The sequence below is a fragment of the Hordeum vulgare genome, chromosome 2H (assembly GCF_904849725.1).
Source record: "Hordeum vulgare subsp. vulgare chromosome 2H, MorexV3_pseudomolecules_assembly, whole genome shotgun sequence".
NCBI classification, from domain to species: domain Eukaryota; kingdom Viridiplantae; phylum Streptophyta; class Magnoliopsida; order Poales; family Poaceae; genus Hordeum; species Hordeum vulgare.
The window spans coordinates 576757513-576772405 of record NC_058519.1 but is presented as its reverse complement, the minus strand read 5'-3'; the positions used below and the strand labels follow the sequence as shown (position 1 = coordinate 576772405).

The 14893-nt window shown below is 46.0% G+C and overlaps 48 non-coding genes across 48 annotated transcripts; all 48 read right to left on the bottom strand.

The window, feature by feature from the left end:
• Positions 1-85: 85 nt before the first annotated feature.
• LOC123432881 lies at positions 86-204 on the bottom strand. The gene has a single exon (XR_006624449.1). It is a non-coding gene; the product is annotated as a 5S ribosomal RNA (ribosomal RNA).
• Positions 205-407: 203 nt separating this feature from the next.
• LOC123432694 lies at positions 408-525 on the bottom strand. Its single transcript, XR_006624266.1, has one exon. It is a non-coding gene; the product is annotated as a 5S ribosomal RNA (ribosomal RNA).
• Positions 526-719: 194 nt separating this feature from the next.
• Positions 720-838, bottom strand: LOC123434935. The gene has a single exon (XR_006626200.1). It is a non-coding gene; the product is annotated as a 5S ribosomal RNA (ribosomal RNA).
• Positions 839-1023: 185 nt separating this feature from the next.
• LOC123434053 lies at positions 1024-1142 on the bottom strand. The gene has a single exon (XR_006625347.1). It is a non-coding gene; the product is annotated as a 5S ribosomal RNA (ribosomal RNA).
• A 197-nt stretch (positions 1143-1339) lies between these two features.
• LOC123431739 lies at positions 1340-1458 on the bottom strand. Its single transcript, XR_006623327.1, has one exon. It is a non-coding gene; the product is annotated as a 5S ribosomal RNA (ribosomal RNA).
• A 191-nt stretch (positions 1459-1649) lies between these two features.
• Positions 1650-1768, bottom strand: LOC123437256. The gene has a single exon (XR_006628447.1). It is a non-coding gene; the product is annotated as a 5S ribosomal RNA (ribosomal RNA).
• Positions 1769-1977: 209 nt separating this feature from the next.
• On the bottom strand, positions 1978-2096 carry LOC123431548. Its single transcript, XR_006623140.1, has one exon. It is a non-coding gene; the product is annotated as a 5S ribosomal RNA (ribosomal RNA).
• A 209-nt stretch (positions 2097-2305) lies between these two features.
• On the bottom strand, positions 2306-2421 carry LOC123433360. The gene has a single exon (XR_006624877.1). It is a non-coding gene; the product is annotated as a 5S ribosomal RNA (ribosomal RNA).
• Positions 2422-2633: 212 nt separating this feature from the next.
• On the bottom strand, positions 2634-2752 carry LOC123432165. Its single transcript, XR_006623761.1, has one exon. It is a non-coding gene; the product is annotated as a 5S ribosomal RNA (ribosomal RNA).
• A 182-nt stretch (positions 2753-2934) lies between these two features.
• On the bottom strand, positions 2935-3053 carry LOC123431961. The gene has a single exon (XR_006623566.1). It is a non-coding gene; the product is annotated as a 5S ribosomal RNA (ribosomal RNA).
• Positions 3054-3235: 182 nt separating this feature from the next.
• LOC123432880 lies at positions 3236-3354 on the bottom strand. The gene has a single exon (XR_006624448.1). It is a non-coding gene; the product is annotated as a 5S ribosomal RNA (ribosomal RNA).
• A 197-nt stretch (positions 3355-3551) lies between these two features.
• LOC123432913 lies at positions 3552-3669 on the bottom strand. Its single transcript, XR_006624479.1, has one exon. It is a non-coding gene; the product is annotated as a 5S ribosomal RNA (ribosomal RNA).
• Positions 3670-3863: 194 nt separating this feature from the next.
• LOC123434934 lies at positions 3864-3982 on the bottom strand. Its single transcript, XR_006626199.1, has one exon. It is a non-coding gene; the product is annotated as a 5S ribosomal RNA (ribosomal RNA).
• A 182-nt stretch (positions 3983-4164) lies between these two features.
• LOC123432591 lies at positions 4165-4283 on the bottom strand. Its single transcript, XR_006624165.1, has one exon. It is a non-coding gene; the product is annotated as a 5S ribosomal RNA (ribosomal RNA).
• Positions 4284-4489: 206 nt separating this feature from the next.
• LOC123436010 lies at positions 4490-4608 on the bottom strand. The gene has a single exon (XR_006627249.1). It is a non-coding gene; the product is annotated as a 5S ribosomal RNA (ribosomal RNA).
• A 191-nt stretch (positions 4609-4799) lies between these two features.
• Positions 4800-4918, bottom strand: LOC123436545. Its single transcript, XR_006627764.1, has one exon. It is a non-coding gene; the product is annotated as a 5S ribosomal RNA (ribosomal RNA).
• Positions 4919-5106: 188 nt separating this feature from the next.
• LOC123435221 lies at positions 5107-5225 on the bottom strand. Its single transcript, XR_006626479.1, has one exon. It is a non-coding gene; the product is annotated as a 5S ribosomal RNA (ribosomal RNA).
• A 197-nt stretch (positions 5226-5422) lies between these two features.
• Positions 5423-5541, bottom strand: LOC123435847. The gene has a single exon (XR_006627092.1). It is a non-coding gene; the product is annotated as a 5S ribosomal RNA (ribosomal RNA).
• Positions 5542-5723: 182 nt separating this feature from the next.
• Positions 5724-5842, bottom strand: LOC123436452. Its single transcript, XR_006627676.1, has one exon. It is a non-coding gene; the product is annotated as a 5S ribosomal RNA (ribosomal RNA).
• A 188-nt stretch (positions 5843-6030) lies between these two features.
• Positions 6031-6148, bottom strand: LOC123432912. Its single transcript, XR_006624478.1, has one exon. It is a non-coding gene; the product is annotated as a 5S ribosomal RNA (ribosomal RNA).
• A 194-nt stretch (positions 6149-6342) lies between these two features.
• Positions 6343-6461, bottom strand: LOC123434931. Its single transcript, XR_006626198.1, has one exon. It is a non-coding gene; the product is annotated as a 5S ribosomal RNA (ribosomal RNA).
• Positions 6462-6643: 182 nt separating this feature from the next.
• Positions 6644-6762, bottom strand: LOC123432590. Its single transcript, XR_006624164.1, has one exon. It is a non-coding gene; the product is annotated as a 5S ribosomal RNA (ribosomal RNA).
• Positions 6763-6965: 203 nt separating this feature from the next.
• On the bottom strand, positions 6966-7084 carry LOC123436009. The gene has a single exon (XR_006627248.1). It is a non-coding gene; the product is annotated as a 5S ribosomal RNA (ribosomal RNA).
• Positions 7085-7275: 191 nt separating this feature from the next.
• On the bottom strand, positions 7276-7394 carry LOC123436544. The gene has a single exon (XR_006627763.1). It is a non-coding gene; the product is annotated as a 5S ribosomal RNA (ribosomal RNA).
• Positions 7395-7582: 188 nt separating this feature from the next.
• Positions 7583-7701, bottom strand: LOC123435220. The gene has a single exon (XR_006626478.1). It is a non-coding gene; the product is annotated as a 5S ribosomal RNA (ribosomal RNA).
• A 197-nt stretch (positions 7702-7898) lies between these two features.
• LOC123435846 lies at positions 7899-8017 on the bottom strand. The gene has a single exon (XR_006627091.1). It is a non-coding gene; the product is annotated as a 5S ribosomal RNA (ribosomal RNA).
• A 182-nt stretch (positions 8018-8199) lies between these two features.
• On the bottom strand, positions 8200-8318 carry LOC123436450. Its single transcript, XR_006627674.1, has one exon. It is a non-coding gene; the product is annotated as a 5S ribosomal RNA (ribosomal RNA).
• A 188-nt stretch (positions 8319-8506) lies between these two features.
• On the bottom strand, positions 8507-8625 carry LOC123437442. Its single transcript, XR_006628622.1, has one exon. It is a non-coding gene; the product is annotated as a 5S ribosomal RNA (ribosomal RNA).
• Positions 8626-8849: 224 nt separating this feature from the next.
• Positions 8850-8968, bottom strand: LOC123435070. The gene has a single exon (XR_006626332.1). It is a non-coding gene; the product is annotated as a 5S ribosomal RNA (ribosomal RNA).
• A 182-nt stretch (positions 8969-9150) lies between these two features.
• LOC123436124 lies at positions 9151-9269 on the bottom strand. Its single transcript, XR_006627359.1, has one exon. It is a non-coding gene; the product is annotated as a 5S ribosomal RNA (ribosomal RNA).
• A 274-nt stretch (positions 9270-9543) lies between these two features.
• LOC123436123 lies at positions 9544-9662 on the bottom strand. The gene has a single exon (XR_006627358.1). It is a non-coding gene; the product is annotated as a 5S ribosomal RNA (ribosomal RNA).
• Positions 9663-9850: 188 nt separating this feature from the next.
• On the bottom strand, positions 9851-9969 carry LOC123434987. Its single transcript, XR_006626250.1, has one exon. It is a non-coding gene; the product is annotated as a 5S ribosomal RNA (ribosomal RNA).
• Positions 9970-10151: 182 nt separating this feature from the next.
• Positions 10152-10270, bottom strand: LOC123436784. Its single transcript, XR_006627995.1, has one exon. It is a non-coding gene; the product is annotated as a 5S ribosomal RNA (ribosomal RNA).
• Positions 10271-10448: 178 nt separating this feature from the next.
• On the bottom strand, positions 10449-10567 carry LOC123434052. The gene has a single exon (XR_006625346.1). It is a non-coding gene; the product is annotated as a 5S ribosomal RNA (ribosomal RNA).
• Positions 10568-10749: 182 nt separating this feature from the next.
• LOC123434051 lies at positions 10750-10868 on the bottom strand. The gene has a single exon (XR_006625345.1). It is a non-coding gene; the product is annotated as a 5S ribosomal RNA (ribosomal RNA).
• Positions 10869-11056: 188 nt separating this feature from the next.
• Positions 11057-11175, bottom strand: LOC123435016. The gene has a single exon (XR_006626277.1). It is a non-coding gene; the product is annotated as a 5S ribosomal RNA (ribosomal RNA).
• Positions 11176-11360: 185 nt separating this feature from the next.
• On the bottom strand, positions 11361-11479 carry LOC123433096. The gene has a single exon (XR_006624650.1). It is a non-coding gene; the product is annotated as a 5S ribosomal RNA (ribosomal RNA).
• Positions 11480-11661: 182 nt separating this feature from the next.
• LOC123435745 lies at positions 11662-11780 on the bottom strand. The gene has a single exon (XR_006626994.1). It is a non-coding gene; the product is annotated as a 5S ribosomal RNA (ribosomal RNA).
• A 185-nt stretch (positions 11781-11965) lies between these two features.
• Positions 11966-12084, bottom strand: LOC123438161. The gene has a single exon (XR_006629321.1). It is a non-coding gene; the product is annotated as a 5S ribosomal RNA (ribosomal RNA).
• A 185-nt stretch (positions 12085-12269) lies between these two features.
• LOC123435805 lies at positions 12270-12388 on the bottom strand. Its single transcript, XR_006627051.1, has one exon. It is a non-coding gene; the product is annotated as a 5S ribosomal RNA (ribosomal RNA).
• A 179-nt stretch (positions 12389-12567) lies between these two features.
• Positions 12568-12685, bottom strand: LOC123433085. Its single transcript, XR_006624639.1, has one exon. It is a non-coding gene; the product is annotated as a 5S ribosomal RNA (ribosomal RNA).
• Positions 12686-12927: 242 nt separating this feature from the next.
• LOC123437174 lies at positions 12928-13046 on the bottom strand. Its single transcript, XR_006628369.1, has one exon. It is a non-coding gene; the product is annotated as a 5S ribosomal RNA (ribosomal RNA).
• A 182-nt stretch (positions 13047-13228) lies between these two features.
• Positions 13229-13347, bottom strand: LOC123438044. Its single transcript, XR_006629207.1, has one exon. It is a non-coding gene; the product is annotated as a 5S ribosomal RNA (ribosomal RNA).
• A 182-nt stretch (positions 13348-13529) lies between these two features.
• Positions 13530-13648, bottom strand: LOC123435804. Its single transcript, XR_006627050.1, has one exon. It is a non-coding gene; the product is annotated as a 5S ribosomal RNA (ribosomal RNA).
• A 188-nt stretch (positions 13649-13836) lies between these two features.
• On the bottom strand, positions 13837-13955 carry LOC123434049. Its single transcript, XR_006625343.1, has one exon. It is a non-coding gene; the product is annotated as a 5S ribosomal RNA (ribosomal RNA).
• A 182-nt stretch (positions 13956-14137) lies between these two features.
• Positions 14138-14256, bottom strand: LOC123435803. Its single transcript, XR_006627049.1, has one exon. It is a non-coding gene; the product is annotated as a 5S ribosomal RNA (ribosomal RNA).
• Positions 14257-14444: 188 nt separating this feature from the next.
• On the bottom strand, positions 14445-14563 carry LOC123434048. Its single transcript, XR_006625342.1, has one exon. It is a non-coding gene; the product is annotated as a 5S ribosomal RNA (ribosomal RNA).
• A 191-nt stretch (positions 14564-14754) lies between these two features.
• Positions 14755-14873, bottom strand: LOC123437788. Its single transcript, XR_006628957.1, has one exon. It is a non-coding gene; the product is annotated as a 5S ribosomal RNA (ribosomal RNA).
• Positions 14874-14893: the final 20 nt, after the last annotated feature.

Genomic DNA, 14893 nt, shown 5'->3' with positions numbered 1-14893 from the left:
ATCGTCAAAAATAAGAAAATGAGGTCATATAGATCACGCTCCCGCGTCATCCTTGTCACGTGGCGCAAAAATATATCTAAAAAGGGGAATGCAACACGAGGACTTCATAGGAGGTCACCCATCCTAGTACTACTCTCGCCCAAGCACGCTTAACTTCGAAGTTTTGATGGGATCCGGTGCTTTAGTGCTGGTATGATCGCATCCGACATGCAACTATCTATTTGTTCCTTATGCTTGCCCCTACTACTACTACTACTACTACTACTACTACTACTACTACTAGTCGTTGGGTGTCAAGCGCGGTGGGAAAAGTCACACAGTAATCGTCAAAAATAAGAAAATGAGGTCATATAGATCACGGTCCCGCGTCATACTTGTCACGTGGCGCAAAAATATATTTAAAAAGGGGAATGCAACACGAGGACTTCCCAGGAGGTCACCCATCCTAGTACTACTCTCGCCAAGCACGCTTAACTTCAGAGTTCTGATGGGATCCGGTGCTTTAGTGCTGGTATGATCGCATCCGACATGCAACTATCTATTTGTTCCTTATGCTTGCCCCTACTACTACTACTACTACTACTACTACTACTAGTCGTTGGGTGTCAAGCGCGGTGGGAAAAGTCACACAGTAATCGTCAAAAATAAGAAAATGAGGTCATATAGATCACGGTCCCGCGTCATCCTTGTCACGTGGCGTAAAAATATATTTAAAAAGGGGAATGCAACACGAGGACTTCCCACGAGGTCACCCATCCTAGTACTACTCTCGCCCAAGCACGCTTAACTTCGGAGTTCTGATGGGATCCGGTGCTTTAGTGCTGGTATGATCGCATCCGACATGCAACTATCTATTTGTTCCTTATGCTTGCCCCTACTACTACTACTACTACTAATAGTCGTTGGGTGTCAAGCGCGGTGGGAAAAGTCACACAGTAATCGTCAAAAATAAGAAAATGAGGTCATATAGATCACGCTCCCGCGTCATCCTTGTCACGTGGCGCAAAAATATATTTAAAAAGGGGAATGCAACACGAGGACTTCCCAGGAGGTCACCCATCCTAGTACTACTCTCGCCCAAGCACGCTTAACTTCGGAGTTCTGATGGGATCCGGTGCTTTAGTGCTGGTATGATCGCATCCGACATGCAACTATCTATTTGTTCCTTATGCTTGCACCTACTACTACTACTACTACTACTACTACTACTACTAGTCGTTGGGTGTCAAGCGCGGTGGGAAAAGTCACACAGTAATCGTCAAAAATAAGAAAATGAGGTCATATAGATCACGGTCCCGCGTCATCCTTGTCACGTGGCGCAAAAAAATATTTAAAAAGGGGAATGCAACACGAGGACTTCCGAGGAGGTCACCCATCCTAGTACTACTCTCGCCCAAGCACGCTTAACTTCGGAGTTCTGATGGGATCCGGTGCTTTAGTGCTCGTATGATCGCATCCGACATGCAACTATCTATTTGTTCCTTATGCTTGCCCCTACTACTACTACTACTACTACTACTACTAGTCGTTGGGTGTCAAGCGCGGTGGGAAAAGTCACACAGTAATCGTCAAAAATAAGAAAATGAGGTCATATAGATCACGGTCCCGCGTCATCCTTGTCACGTGGCGCAAAAATATATTTAAAAAGGGGAATGCAACACGAGGACTGCCCAGGAGGTCACCCATCCTAGTACTACTCTCGCCCAAGCACGCTTAACTTCGGAGTTCTGATGGGATCCGGTGCTTTAGTGCTGGTATGATCGCATCCGACATGCAACTATCTATTTGTTCCTTATGCTTGCCCCTACTACTACTACTACTACTACTACTACTACTACTACTACTACTACTAGTCGTTGGGTGTCAAGCGCGGTGGGAAAAGTCACACAGTAATCGTCAAAAATAAGAAAATGAGGTCATATAGATCACGGTCCCGCGTCATCCTTGTCACGTGGCGCAAAAATATATTTAAAAAGGGGAATGCAACATGAGGACTTCCCAGGAGGTCACCCATCCTAGTACTACTCTCGCCCAAGCACGCTTAACTTCGGAGTTCTCATGGGATCCGGTGCTTTAGTGCTGGTATGATCGCATCCGACGTGCAACTATCTATTTGTTCCTTATGCTTGCCCCTACTACTACTACTACTACTACTACTACTACTACTACTACTACTACTAGTCGTTGGGTGTCAAGCGCGGTGGGAAAAGTCACACGGTAATCGTCAAAAATAAGAAAATGAGGTCATATAGATCACGCTCCCGCGTCATCCTTGTCACGTGGCGCAAAAATATATTTAAAAAGGGGAATGCAACACGGAGTCCGAGGAGGTCACCCATAATAGTACTACTCTCGCCCAAGCACGCTTAACTTCGGAGTTCTGATGGGATCCGGTGCTTTAGTGCTGGTATGATCGCATCCGACATGCAACTATCTATTTGTTCCTTATGCTTGCCCCTACTACTACTACTACTACTACTACTACTACTACTACTACTACTACTACTAGTCGTTGGGTGTCAAGCGCGGTGGGAAAAGTCACACAGTAATCGTCAAAAATAAGAAAATGAGGTCATATAGATCACGCTCCCGCGTCATCCTTGTCACGTGGCGCAAAAATATATTTAAAAAGGGGAATGCAACACGAGGACTTCCCAGGAGGTCACCCATCCTAGTACTACTCTCGTCCAAGCACGCTTAACTCCGAAGTTCTAATGGGATCCGGTGCTTTAGTGCTGGTATGATCGCATCCGACATGCAACTATCTATTTGTTCCTTATGCTTGGCCCTACTACTACTACTAGTAGTAGTCGTTGGGTGTCAAGCGCGGTGGGAAAAGTCACACAGTAATCGTCAAAAATAAGAAAATGAGGTCATATAGATCACGGTCCCGCGTCATCCTTGTCACGTGGCGCAAAAATATATTTAAAAAGGGGAATGCAACACGAGGACTTCCCAGGAGGTCACCCATCCTAGTACTACTCTTGCCCAAGCACGCTTAACTTTGGAGTTCTGATGGGATCCGGTGCCTTAGTGCTGGTATGATCGCATCCGACATGCAACTATCTATTCGTTCCTTATGCTCGCCCCTACTACTACTACTAGTACTAGTCGTTGGGTGTCAAGCGCGGTGGGAAAAGTCACACAGTAATCGTCAAAAATAAGAAAATGAGGTCATATAGATCACGCTCCCGCGTCATCCTTGTCACGTGGCGCAAAAATATATTTAAAAAGGGGAATGCAACACGAGGACTTCATAGGAGGTCACCCATCCTAGTACTACTCTCGCCCAAGCACGCTTAACTTCGAAGTTTTGATGGGATCCGGTGCTTTAGTGCTGGTATGATCGCATCCGACATGCAACTATCTATTTGTTCCTTATGCTTGCCCCTACTACTACTACTACTACTACTACTACTACTACTAGTCGTTGAGTGTCAAGCGCGGTGGGAAAAGTCACACAGTAATCGTCAAAAATAAGAAAATGAGGTCATATAGATCACGGTCCCGCGTCATCCTTGTCACGTGGCGCAAAAATATATTTAAAAAGGTGAATGCAACACGAGGACTTCCCAGGAGGTCACCCATCCTAGTACTACTCTCGCCAAGCACGCTTAACTTCAGAGTTCTGATGGGATCCGGTGCTTTAGTGCTGGTATGATCGCATCCGACATGCAACTATCTATTTGTTCCTTATGCTTGCCCCTACTACTACTACTACTACTACTACTACTACTAGTCGTTGGGTGTCAAGCGCGGTGGGAAAAGTCACACAGTAATCGTCAAAAATAAGAAAATGAGGTCATATAGATCACGCTCCCGCGTCATCCTTGTCACGTGGCGTAAAAATATATTTAAAAAGGGGAATGCAACACGAGGACTTCCCACGAGGTCACCCATCCTAGTACTACTCTCGCCCAAGCACGCTTAACTTCGGAGTTCTGATGGGATCCGGTGCTTTAGTGCTGGTATGATCGCATCCGACATGCAACTATCTATTTGTTCCTTATGCTTGCCCCTACTACTACTACTACTACTAGTCGTTGGGTGTCAAGCGCGGTGGGAAAAGTCACACAGTAATCGTCAAAAATAAGAAAATGAGGTCATATAGATCACGCTCCCGCGTCATCCTTGTCACGTGGCGCAAAAATATATTTAAAAAGGGGAATGCAACACGAGGACTTCCCAGGAGGTCACCCATCCTAATACTACTCTCGCCCAAGCACGCTAAACTTCGGAGTTCTGATGGGATCCGATGCTTTAGTGCTGGTATGATCGCATCCGACATGCAACTATCTATTTGTTCCTTATGCTTGCCCCTACTACTACTACTACTACTACTACTACTACTACTACTACTACTAGTCGTTGGGTGTCAAGCGCGGTGGGAAAAGTCACACAGTAATCGTCAAAAATAAGAAAATGAGGTCATATAGATCACGGTCCCGCGTCATCCTTGTCACGTGGCGCAAAAATATATTTAAAAAGGGGAATGCAACACGAGGACTTCCCAGGAGGTCAACCATCCTAGTACTACTCTCGCCCAAGCACGCTTAACTTCGGAGTTCTGATGGGATCCGGTGCTTTAGTGCTGGTATGATCGCATCCGACATGCAACTATCTATTTGTTCCGTATGCTTGCCCCTACTACTACTACTACTACTAGTACTACTAGTCGTTGGGTGTCAAGCGCGGTGGGAAAAGTCACACAGTAATCGTCAAAAATAACAAAATGAGGTCATATAGATCACGCTCACGCGTCATCCTTGTCACGTGGCGCAAAAATATATTTAAAAAGGGGAATGCAACACGAGGACTTCCCAGGAGGTCACCCATCCTAGTACTACTCTCGCCCAAGCACGCTTAACTTCGAAGTTCTGATGGGATCCGGTGCTTTAGTGCTGGTATGATCGCATCCGACATGCAACTATCTATTTGTTCCTTATGCTTGCCCCTACTACTACTACTACTACTACTACTAGTCGTTGGGTGTCAAGCGCGGTGGGAAAAGTCACACAGTAATCGTCAAAAATAAGAAAATGAGGTCATATAGATCACGGTCCCGCGTCATCCTTGTCACGTGGCGCAAAAATATATTTAAAAAGGGGAATGCAACACGAGGACTTCCCAGGAGGTCACCCATCCTAGTACTACTCTCGCCCAAGCACGTTTAACTTCGGAGTTCTGATGGGATCCGGTGCTTTAGTGCTGGTATGATCGCATCCGACATGCAACTATCTATTTGTTCCTTATGCTTGCCCCTACTACTACTACTACTACTACTACTACTACTACTAGTCGTTGGGTGTCAAGCGCGGTGGGAAAAGTCACACAGTAATCGTCAAAAATAAGAAAATGAGGTCATATAGATCACGGTCCCGCGTCATCCTTGTCACGTGGCGCAAAAATATATTTAAAAAGGGGAATGCAACACGAGGACTTCCCAGGAGGTCACCCATCCTAGTACTACTCTCGCCCAAGCACGCTTAACTTCGGAGTTCTGATGGGATCCGGTGCTTTAGTGCTGGTATGATCGCATCTGACATGCAACTATCTATTTGTTCCTTATGCTTGCCCCTACTACTACTACTACTACTAGTCGTTGGGTGTCAAGCGCGGTGGGAAAAGTCACACAGTAATCGTCAAAAATAAGAAAATGAGGTCATATAGATCACGCTCCCGCGTCATCCTTGTCACGTGGCGCAAAAATATATTTAAAAAGGGGAATGCAACACGAGAACTTCCCAGGAGGTCACCCATCCTAGTACTACTCTCGCCCAAGCACGCTTAACTTCGGAGTTCTGATAGGATCCGGTGCTTTAGTGCTGGTATGATCGCATCCGACATGCAACTATCTATTTGTTCCTTATGCTTGCCCCTACTACTACTACTACTACTACTACTAGTCGTTGGGTGTCAAGCGCGGTGGGAAAAGTCACACAGTAATCGTCAAAAATAAGAAAATGAGGTCATATAGATCACGGTCCCGCGTCATCCTTGTCACGTGGCGCAAAAATATATTTAAAAAGGTGAATGCAACACGAGGACTTCCCAGGAGGTCACCCATCCTAGTACTACTCTCGCCAAGCACGCTTAACTTCAGAGTTCTGATGGGATCCGGTGCTTTAGTGCTGGTATGATCGCATCCGACATGCAACTATCTATTTGTTCCTTATGCTTGCCCCTACTACTACTACTACTACTACTACTACTACTAGTCGTTGGGTGTCAAGCGCGGTGGGAAAAGTCACACAGTAATCGTCAAAAATAAGAAAATGAGGTCATATAGATCACGCTCCCGCGTCATCCTTGTCACGTGGCGTAAAAATATATTTAAAAAGGGGAATGCAACACGAGGACTTCCCACGAGGTCACCCATCCTAGTACTACTCTCGCCCAAGCACGCTTAACTTCGGAGTTCTGATGGGATCCGGTGCTTTAGTGCTGGTATGATCGCATCCGACATGCAACTATCTATTTGTTCCTTATGCTTGCCCCTACTACTACTACTACTACTAGTCGTTGGGTGTCAAGCGCGGTGGGAAAAGTCACACAGTAATCGTCAAAAATAAGAAAATGAGGTCATATAGATCACGCTCCCGCGTCATCCTTGTCACGTGGCGCAAAAATATATTTAAAAAGGGGAATGCAACACGAGGACTTCCCAGGAGGTCACCCATCCTAATACTACTCTCGCCCAAGCACGCTAAACTTCGGAGTTCTGATGGGATCCGATGCTTTAGTGCTGGTATGATCGCATCCGACATGCAACTATCTATTTGTTCCTTATGCTTGCCCCTACTACTACTACTACTACTACTACTACTACTACTACTACTAGTCGTTGGGTGTCAAGCGCGGTGGGAAAAGTCACACAGTAATCGTCAAAAATAAGAAAATGAGGTCATATAGATCACGGTCCCGCGTCATCCTTGTCACGTGGCGCAAAAATATATTTAAAAAGGGGAATGCAACACGAGGACTTCCCAGGAGGTCAACCATCCTAGTACTACTCTCGCCCAAGCACGCTTAACTTCGGAGTTCTGATGGGATCCGGTGCTTTAGTGCTGGTATGATCGCATCCGACATGCAACTATCTATTTGTTCCGTATGCTTGCCCCTACTACTACTACTACTACTAGTACTACTAGTCGTTGGGTGTCAAGCGCGGTGGGAAAAGTCACACAGTAATCGTCAAAAATAACAAAATGAGGTCATATAGATCACGCTCACGCGTCATCCTTGTCACGTGGCGCAAAAATATATTTAAAAAGGGGAATGCAACACGAGGACTTCCCAGGAGGTCACCCATCCTAGTACTACTCTCGCCCAAGCACGCTTAACTTCGAAGTTCTGATGGGATCCGGTGCTTTAGTGCTGGTATGATCGCATCCGACATGCAACTATCTATTTGTTCCTTATGCTTGCCCCTACTACTACTACTACTACTACTACTAGTCGTTGGGTGTCAAGCGCGGTGGGAAAAGTCACACAGTAATCGTCAAAAATAAGAAAATGAGGTCATATAGATCACGGTCCCGCGTCATCCTTGTCACGTGGCGCAAAAATATATTTAAAAAGGGGAATGCAACACGAGGACTTCCCAGGAGGTCACCCATCCTAGTACTACTCTCGCCCAAGCACGTTTAACTTCGGAGTTCTGATGGGATCCGGTGCTTTAGTGCTGGTATGATCGCATCCGACATGCAACTATCTATTTGTTCCTTATGCTTGCCCCTACTACTACTACTACTACTACTACTACTACTACTAGTCGTTGGGTGTCAAGCGCGGTGGGAAAAGTCACACAGTAATCGTCAAAAATAAGAAAATGAGGTCATATAGATCACGGTCCCGCGTCATCCTTGTCACGTGGCGCAAAAATATATTTAAAAAGGGGAATGCAACACGAGGACTTCCCAGGAGGTCACCCATCCTAGTACTACTCTCGCCCAAGCACGCTTAACTTCGGAGTTCTGATGGGATCCGGTGCTTTAGTGCTGGTATGATCGCATCTGACATGCAACTATCTATTTGTTCCTTATGCTTGCCCCTACTACTACTACTACTACTAGTCGTTGGGTGTCAAGCGCGGTGGGAAAAGTCACACAGTAATCGTCAAAAATAAGAAAATGAGGTCATATAGATCACGCTCCCGCGTCATCCTTGTCACGTGGCGCAAAAATATATTTAAAAAGGGGAATGCAACACGAGAACTTCCCAGGAGGTCACCCATCCTAGTACTACTCTCGCCCAAGCACGCTTAACTTCGGAGTTCTGATAGGATCCGGTGCTTTAGTGCTGGTATGATCGCATCCGACATGCAACTATCTATTTGTTCCTTATGCTTGCCCCTACTACTACTACTACTACTACTACTAGTCGTTGGGTGTCAAGCGCGGTGGGAAAAGTCACACAGTAATCGTCAAAAATAAGAAAATGAGGTCATATAGATCACGCTCCCGCGTCATCCTTGTCACGTGGCGCAAAAATATATTTAAAAAGGGGAATGCAACACGAGGACTTCCCAGGAGGTCAACCAGCCTAGTACTACTCTCGCCCAAGCACGCTTAACTTCGGAGTTCTGATGGGATCCGGTGCTTTAGTGCTGGTATGATCGCATCCGACATGCAACTATCTATTTGTTCCTTATGCTTGCCCCTACTACTACTACTACTACTACTACTACTACTACTACTACTACTACTACTACTACTACTACTAGTCGTTGGGTGTCAAGCGCGGTGGGAAAAGTCACACAATAATCGTCAAAAATAAGAAAATGAGGTCATATAGATCACGGTCCCGCGTCATCCTTGTCACGTGGCGCAAAAATATATTTAAAAAGGGGAATGCAACACGAGGACTTCCCAGGAGGTCACCCATCGTAGTACTACTCTCGCCCAAGCACGCTTAACTTCGGAGTTCTGATGGGATCCGGTGCTTTAGTGCTGGTATGATCGCATCCGACATGCAACTATCTATTTGTTCCTTATGCTTGTCCCTACTACTACTACTATTACTAGTCGTTGGGTGTCAAGCGCGGTGGGAAAAGTCACACACTAATCGTCAAAAATAAGAAAATGAGGTCATATAGATCACGCTCCCGCGTCATCCTTGTCACGTGGCGCAAAAATATATTTAAAAAGGGGAATGCAACACGAGGACTTCCCAGGAGGTCACCCATCCTAGTACTACTCTCGCCCAAGCACGCTTAACTTCGGAGTTCTGATGGGATCTGGTGCTTTAGTGCTGGTATGATCGCATCCGACATGCAACTATCTATTTGTTCCTTATGCTTGCCCCTACTACTACTACTACTACTACTACTACTACTAGTCGTTGGGTGTCAAGCGCGGTGGGAAAAGTCACACAGTAATCGTCAAAAATAAGAAAATGAGGTCATATAGATCACGCTCCCGCGTCATCCTTGTCACGTGGCGCAAAAATATACACTAATCGTCAAAAATAAGAAAATGAGGTCATATAGATCACGCTCCCGCGTCATCCTTGTCACGTGGCGCAAAAATATATTTAAAAAGGGGAATGCAACACGAGGACTTCCCAGGAGGTCACCCATCCTAGTACTACTCTCGCCCAAGCACGCTTAACTTCGGAGTTCTGATGGGATCTGGTGCTTTAGTGCTGGTATGATCGCATCCGACATGCAACTATCTATTTGTTCCTTATGCTTGCCCCTACTACTACTACTACTACTACTACTAGTCGTTGGGTGTCAAGCGCGGTGGGAAAAGTCACACAGTAATCGTCAAAAATAAGAAAATGAGGTCATATAGATCACGCTCCCGCGTCATCCTTGTCACGTGGCGCAAAAATATATTTAAAAAGGGGAATGCAACACGAGGACTTCCCAAGAGGTCACCCATCCTAGTACTACTCTCGCCCAAGCACGCTTAACTTCGGAGTTCTGATGGGATCCGGTGCTTTAGTGCTGGTATGATCGCATCCGACATGCAACTATCTATTTGTTCCTTATGCTTGCCCCTACTACTACTACTACTACTAGTTGTTGGGTGTCAAGCGCGGTGGGAAAAGTCACACAGTAATCGTCAAAAATAAGAAAATGAGGTCATATAGATCACGGTCCCGCGTCATCCTTGTCACGTGGCGCAAAAATATATTTAAAAAGGGGAATGCAACACGAGGACTTCCCAGGAGGTCACCCATCCTAGTACTACTCTCGCCCAAGCATGCTTAACTTCGGAGTTCTGATGGGATCCGGTGCTTTAGTGCTGGTATGATCGCATCCGACATGCAACTATCTATTTGTTCCTTATGTTTGCCCCTACTACTACTACTACTAGTCGTTGGGTGTCAAGCGCGGTGGGAAAAGTCACACAGTAATCGTCAAAAATAAGAAAATGAGGTCATATAGATCACGCTCCCGCGTCATCCTTGTCACGTGGCGAAAAATATATTTAAAAAGGGGAATGCAACACGAGGACTTCCCAGGAGGTCACCCATCCTAGTACTACTCTCGCCCAAGCACGCTTAACTTCGGAGTTCTGATGGGATCCGGTGCTTTAGTGCTGGTATGATCGCATCCGACATGCAACTATCTATTTGTTCCTTATGCTTGCCCCTACTACTACTACTACTACTAGTCGTTGGGTGTCAAGCGCGGTGGGAAAAGTCACACAGTAATCGTCAAAAATAAGAAAATGAGGTCATATAGATCACGCTCCCGCGTCATCCTTGTCACGTGGCGCAAAAATATATTTAAAAAGGGGAATGCAACACGAGGACTTCCCAGGAGGTCACCCATCCTAGTACTACTCTCGCCCAAGCACGCTTAACTTCGGAGTTCTGATGGGATCCGGTGCTTTAGTGCTGGTATGATCGCATCCGACATGCAACTATCTATTTGTTCCTTATGCTTGCCCCTACTACTACTACTACTACTACTACTAGTCGTTGGGTGTCAAGCGCGGTGGGAAAAGTCACACAGTAATCGTCAAAAATAAGAAAATGAGGTCATATAGATCACGCTCCCGCGTCATCCTTGTCACGTGGCGCAAAAATATATTTAAAAAGGGGAATGCAACACGAGGACTTCCCAGGAGGTCACCCATCCTAGTACTAATCTCGCCCAAGCACGCTTAACTTCGGAGTTCTGATGGGATCCGGTGCTTTAGTGCTGGTATGATCGCATCCGACATGCAACTATCTATTTGTTCCTTATGCTTGCCCCTACTACTACTACTACTACTACTAGTCGTTGGGTGTCAAGCGTGGTGGGAAAAGTCACACAGTAATCGTCAAAAATAAGAAAATGAGGTCATATAGATCAGGCTCCCGCGTCATCCTTGTCACGTGGCGCAAAAATATATTTAAAAAGGGGAATGCAACACGAGGACTTCCCAGGAGGTCACCCATCCTAGTACTACTCTCGCCCAAGCACGCTTAACTTCGGAGTTCTGATGAGATATGGTGCTTTAGTGCTGGTATGATCGCATCGGACATCCAACTATCTATTTGTTCCTTATGCTTGCCCCTACTACTACTACTACTACTAGTCGTTGGGTGTCAAGCGCGGTGGGAAAAGTCACACAGTAATCGTCAAAAATAAGAAAATGAGGTCATATAGATCACGGTCCCGCGTCATCCTTGTCACGTGGCGCAAAAATATATTTAAAAAGGGGAATGCAACACGAGGACTTCCCAGGAGGTCACCCATACTAGTACTACTCTCGCCCAAGCACGCTTAACTTCGGAGTTCTGATGGGATCCGGTGCTTTAGTGCTGGTATGATCGCATCCGACATGCAACTATCTATTTGTTCCTTATGCTTGCCCCTACTACTACTACTACTACTACTAGTCGTTGGGTGTCAAGCGCGGTGGGAAAAGTCACACAGTAATCGTCAAAAATAAGAAAATGAGGTCATATAGATCACGGTCCCGCGTCATCCTTGTCACGTGGCGCAAAAATATATTTAAAAAGGGGAATGCAACACGAGGACTTCCCAGGAGGTCACCCATCCTAGTACTACTCTCGCCCAAGCACGGTTAACTTCGGAGTTCTGATGGGATCCGGTGCTTTAGTGCTGGTATGATCGCATCTGACATGCAACTATCTATTTGTTCCTTATGCTTGCCCCTACTACTACTACTACTACTACTAGTCGTTGGGTGTCAAGCGCGGTGGGAAAAGTCACACAGTAATCGTCAAAAATAAGAAAATGAGGTCATATAGATCACGCTCCCGCGTCATCCTTGTCACGTGGCGCAAAAATATATTTAAAAAGGGGAATGCAACACGAGGACTTCCCAGGAGGTCACCCATCCTAGTACTACTCTCGCCCAAGCACGCTTAACTTCAGAGTTCTGATGGGATCCGGTGCTTTAGTGCTGGTATGATCGCATCCGACATGCAACTATCTATTTGTTCCTTATGCTTACCCCTACTACTACTACTACTAGTCGTTGGGTGTCAAGCGCGGTGGGAAAAGTCACACAGTAATCGTCAAAAATAAGAAAATGAGGTCATATAGATCACGCTCCCGCGTCATCCTTGTCATGTGGCGCAAAAATATATTTAAAAAGGGGAATGCAACACGAGGACTTCCCAGGAGGTCACCCATCCTACTACTACTCTCGCCCAAGCACGCTTAACTTCGGAGTTCTGATGGGATCCGGTGCTTTAGTGCTGTTTGATCGCATCCGACATGCAACTATCTATTTGTTCCTTATGCTTGCCCCTACTACTACTACTACTACTACTACTACTACTACTACTACTACTACTACTACTACTACTACTACTACTACTACTACTACTAGTCGTTGGGTGTCAAGCGCGGCGGGAAAAGTCACACAATAATCGTCAAAAATAAGAAAATGAGGTCATATAGATCACGGTCCCGCGTCATCCTTGTCACGTGGCGCAAAAATATATTTAAAAAGGGGAATGCAACACGAGGACTTCCGAGGAGGTCACCCATCGTAGTACTACTCTCGCCCAAGCACGCTTAACTTCGGAGTTCTGATGGGATCCGGTGCTTTAGTGCTGGTATGATCGCATCCGACATGCAACTATCTATTTGTTCCTTATGCTTGCCCCTACTACTACTACTACTACTAGTCGTTGGGTGTCAAGCGCGGTGGGAAAAGTCACACACTAATCGTCAAAAATAAGAAAATGAGGTCATATAGATCACGGTCCCGCGTCATCCTTGTCACGTGGCGCAAAAATATATTTAAAAAGGGGAATGCAACAAGAGGACTTCCCAGGAGGTCACCCATCCTAGTACTACTCTCGCCCAAGCACGCTTAACTTCGGAGTTCTGATGGGATCCGGTGCTTTAGTGCTGGTATGATCGCATCCGACATGCAACTATCTATTTGTTCCTTATGCTTGCCCCTACTACTACTACTACTACTAGTGGTTGGGTGTCAAGCGCGGTGGGAAAAGTCACACAGTAATCGTCAAAAATAAGAAAATGAGGTCATATAGATCACGGTCCCGCGTCATCCTTGTCACGTGGCGCAAAAATATATTTAAAAAGGGGAATGCAACACGAGGACTTCCCAGGAGGTCACCCATCCTAGTACTACTCTCGCCCAAGCACGCTTAACTTCAGAGTTCTGATGGGATCCGGTGCTTTAGTGCTGGTATGATCGCATCCGACATGCAACTATCTATTTGTTCCTTATGCTTGCCCCTACTACTACTACTACTACTACTACTAGTCGTTGGGTGTCAAGCGCGGTGGGAAAAGTCACACAGTAATCGTCAAAAATAAGAAAATGAGGTCATATAGATCACGCTCCCGCGTCATCCTTGTCACGTGGCGCAAAAATATATTTAAAAAGGGGAATGCAACACGAGGACTTCCCAGGAGGTCACCCATCCTAGTACTACTCTCGCCCAAGCACGCTTAACTTCGGAGTTCTGATGGGATCCGGTGCTTTAGTGCTGGTATGATCGCATCCGACATGCAACTATCTATTTGTTCCTTATGCTTGCCCCTACTACTACTACTACTACTAGTGGTTGGGTGTCAAGCGCGGTGGGAAAAGTCACACAGTAATCGTCAAAAATAAGAAAATGAGGTCATATAGATCACGGTCCCGCGTCATCCTTGTCACGTGGCGCAAAAATATATTTAAAAAGGGGAATGCAACACGAGGACTTCCCAGGAGGTCACCCATCCTAGTACTACTCTCGCCCAAGCACGCTTAACTTCAGAGTTCTGATGGGATCCGGTGCTTTAGTGCTGGTATGATCGCATCCGACATGCAACTATCTATTTGTTCCTTATGCTTGCCCCTACTACTACTACTACTACTACTACTAGTCGTTGGGTGTCAAGCGCGGTGGGAAAAGTCACACAGTAATCGTCAAAAATAAGAAAATGAGGTCATATAGATCACGCTCCCGCGTCATCCTTGTCACGTGGCGCAAAAATATATTTAAAAAGGGGAATGCAACACGAGGACTTCCCAGGAGGTCACCCATCCTAGTACTACTCTCGCCCAAGCACGCTTAACTTCGGAGTTCTGATGGGATCCGGTGCTTTAGTGCTGGTATGATCGCATCCGACATGCAACTATCTATTTGTTCCTTATGCTTGCCCCTACTACTACTACTACTACTACTACTACTAGTCGTTGGGTGTCAAGCGCGGTGGGAAAAGTCACACACTAATCGTCAAAAATAAGAAAATGAGGTCATATAGATCACGGTCCCGCGTCATCCTTGTCACGTGGCGCAAAAATATATTTAAAAAGGGGAATGCAACACGAGGACTTCCCAGTAGGTCACCCATCCTAGTACTACTCTCGCCCAAGCACGCTTAACTTCGGAGTTCTGATGGGATCTGGTGCTTTAGTGCTGGTATGATCGCATCCGACATGCAACTATCTATTTG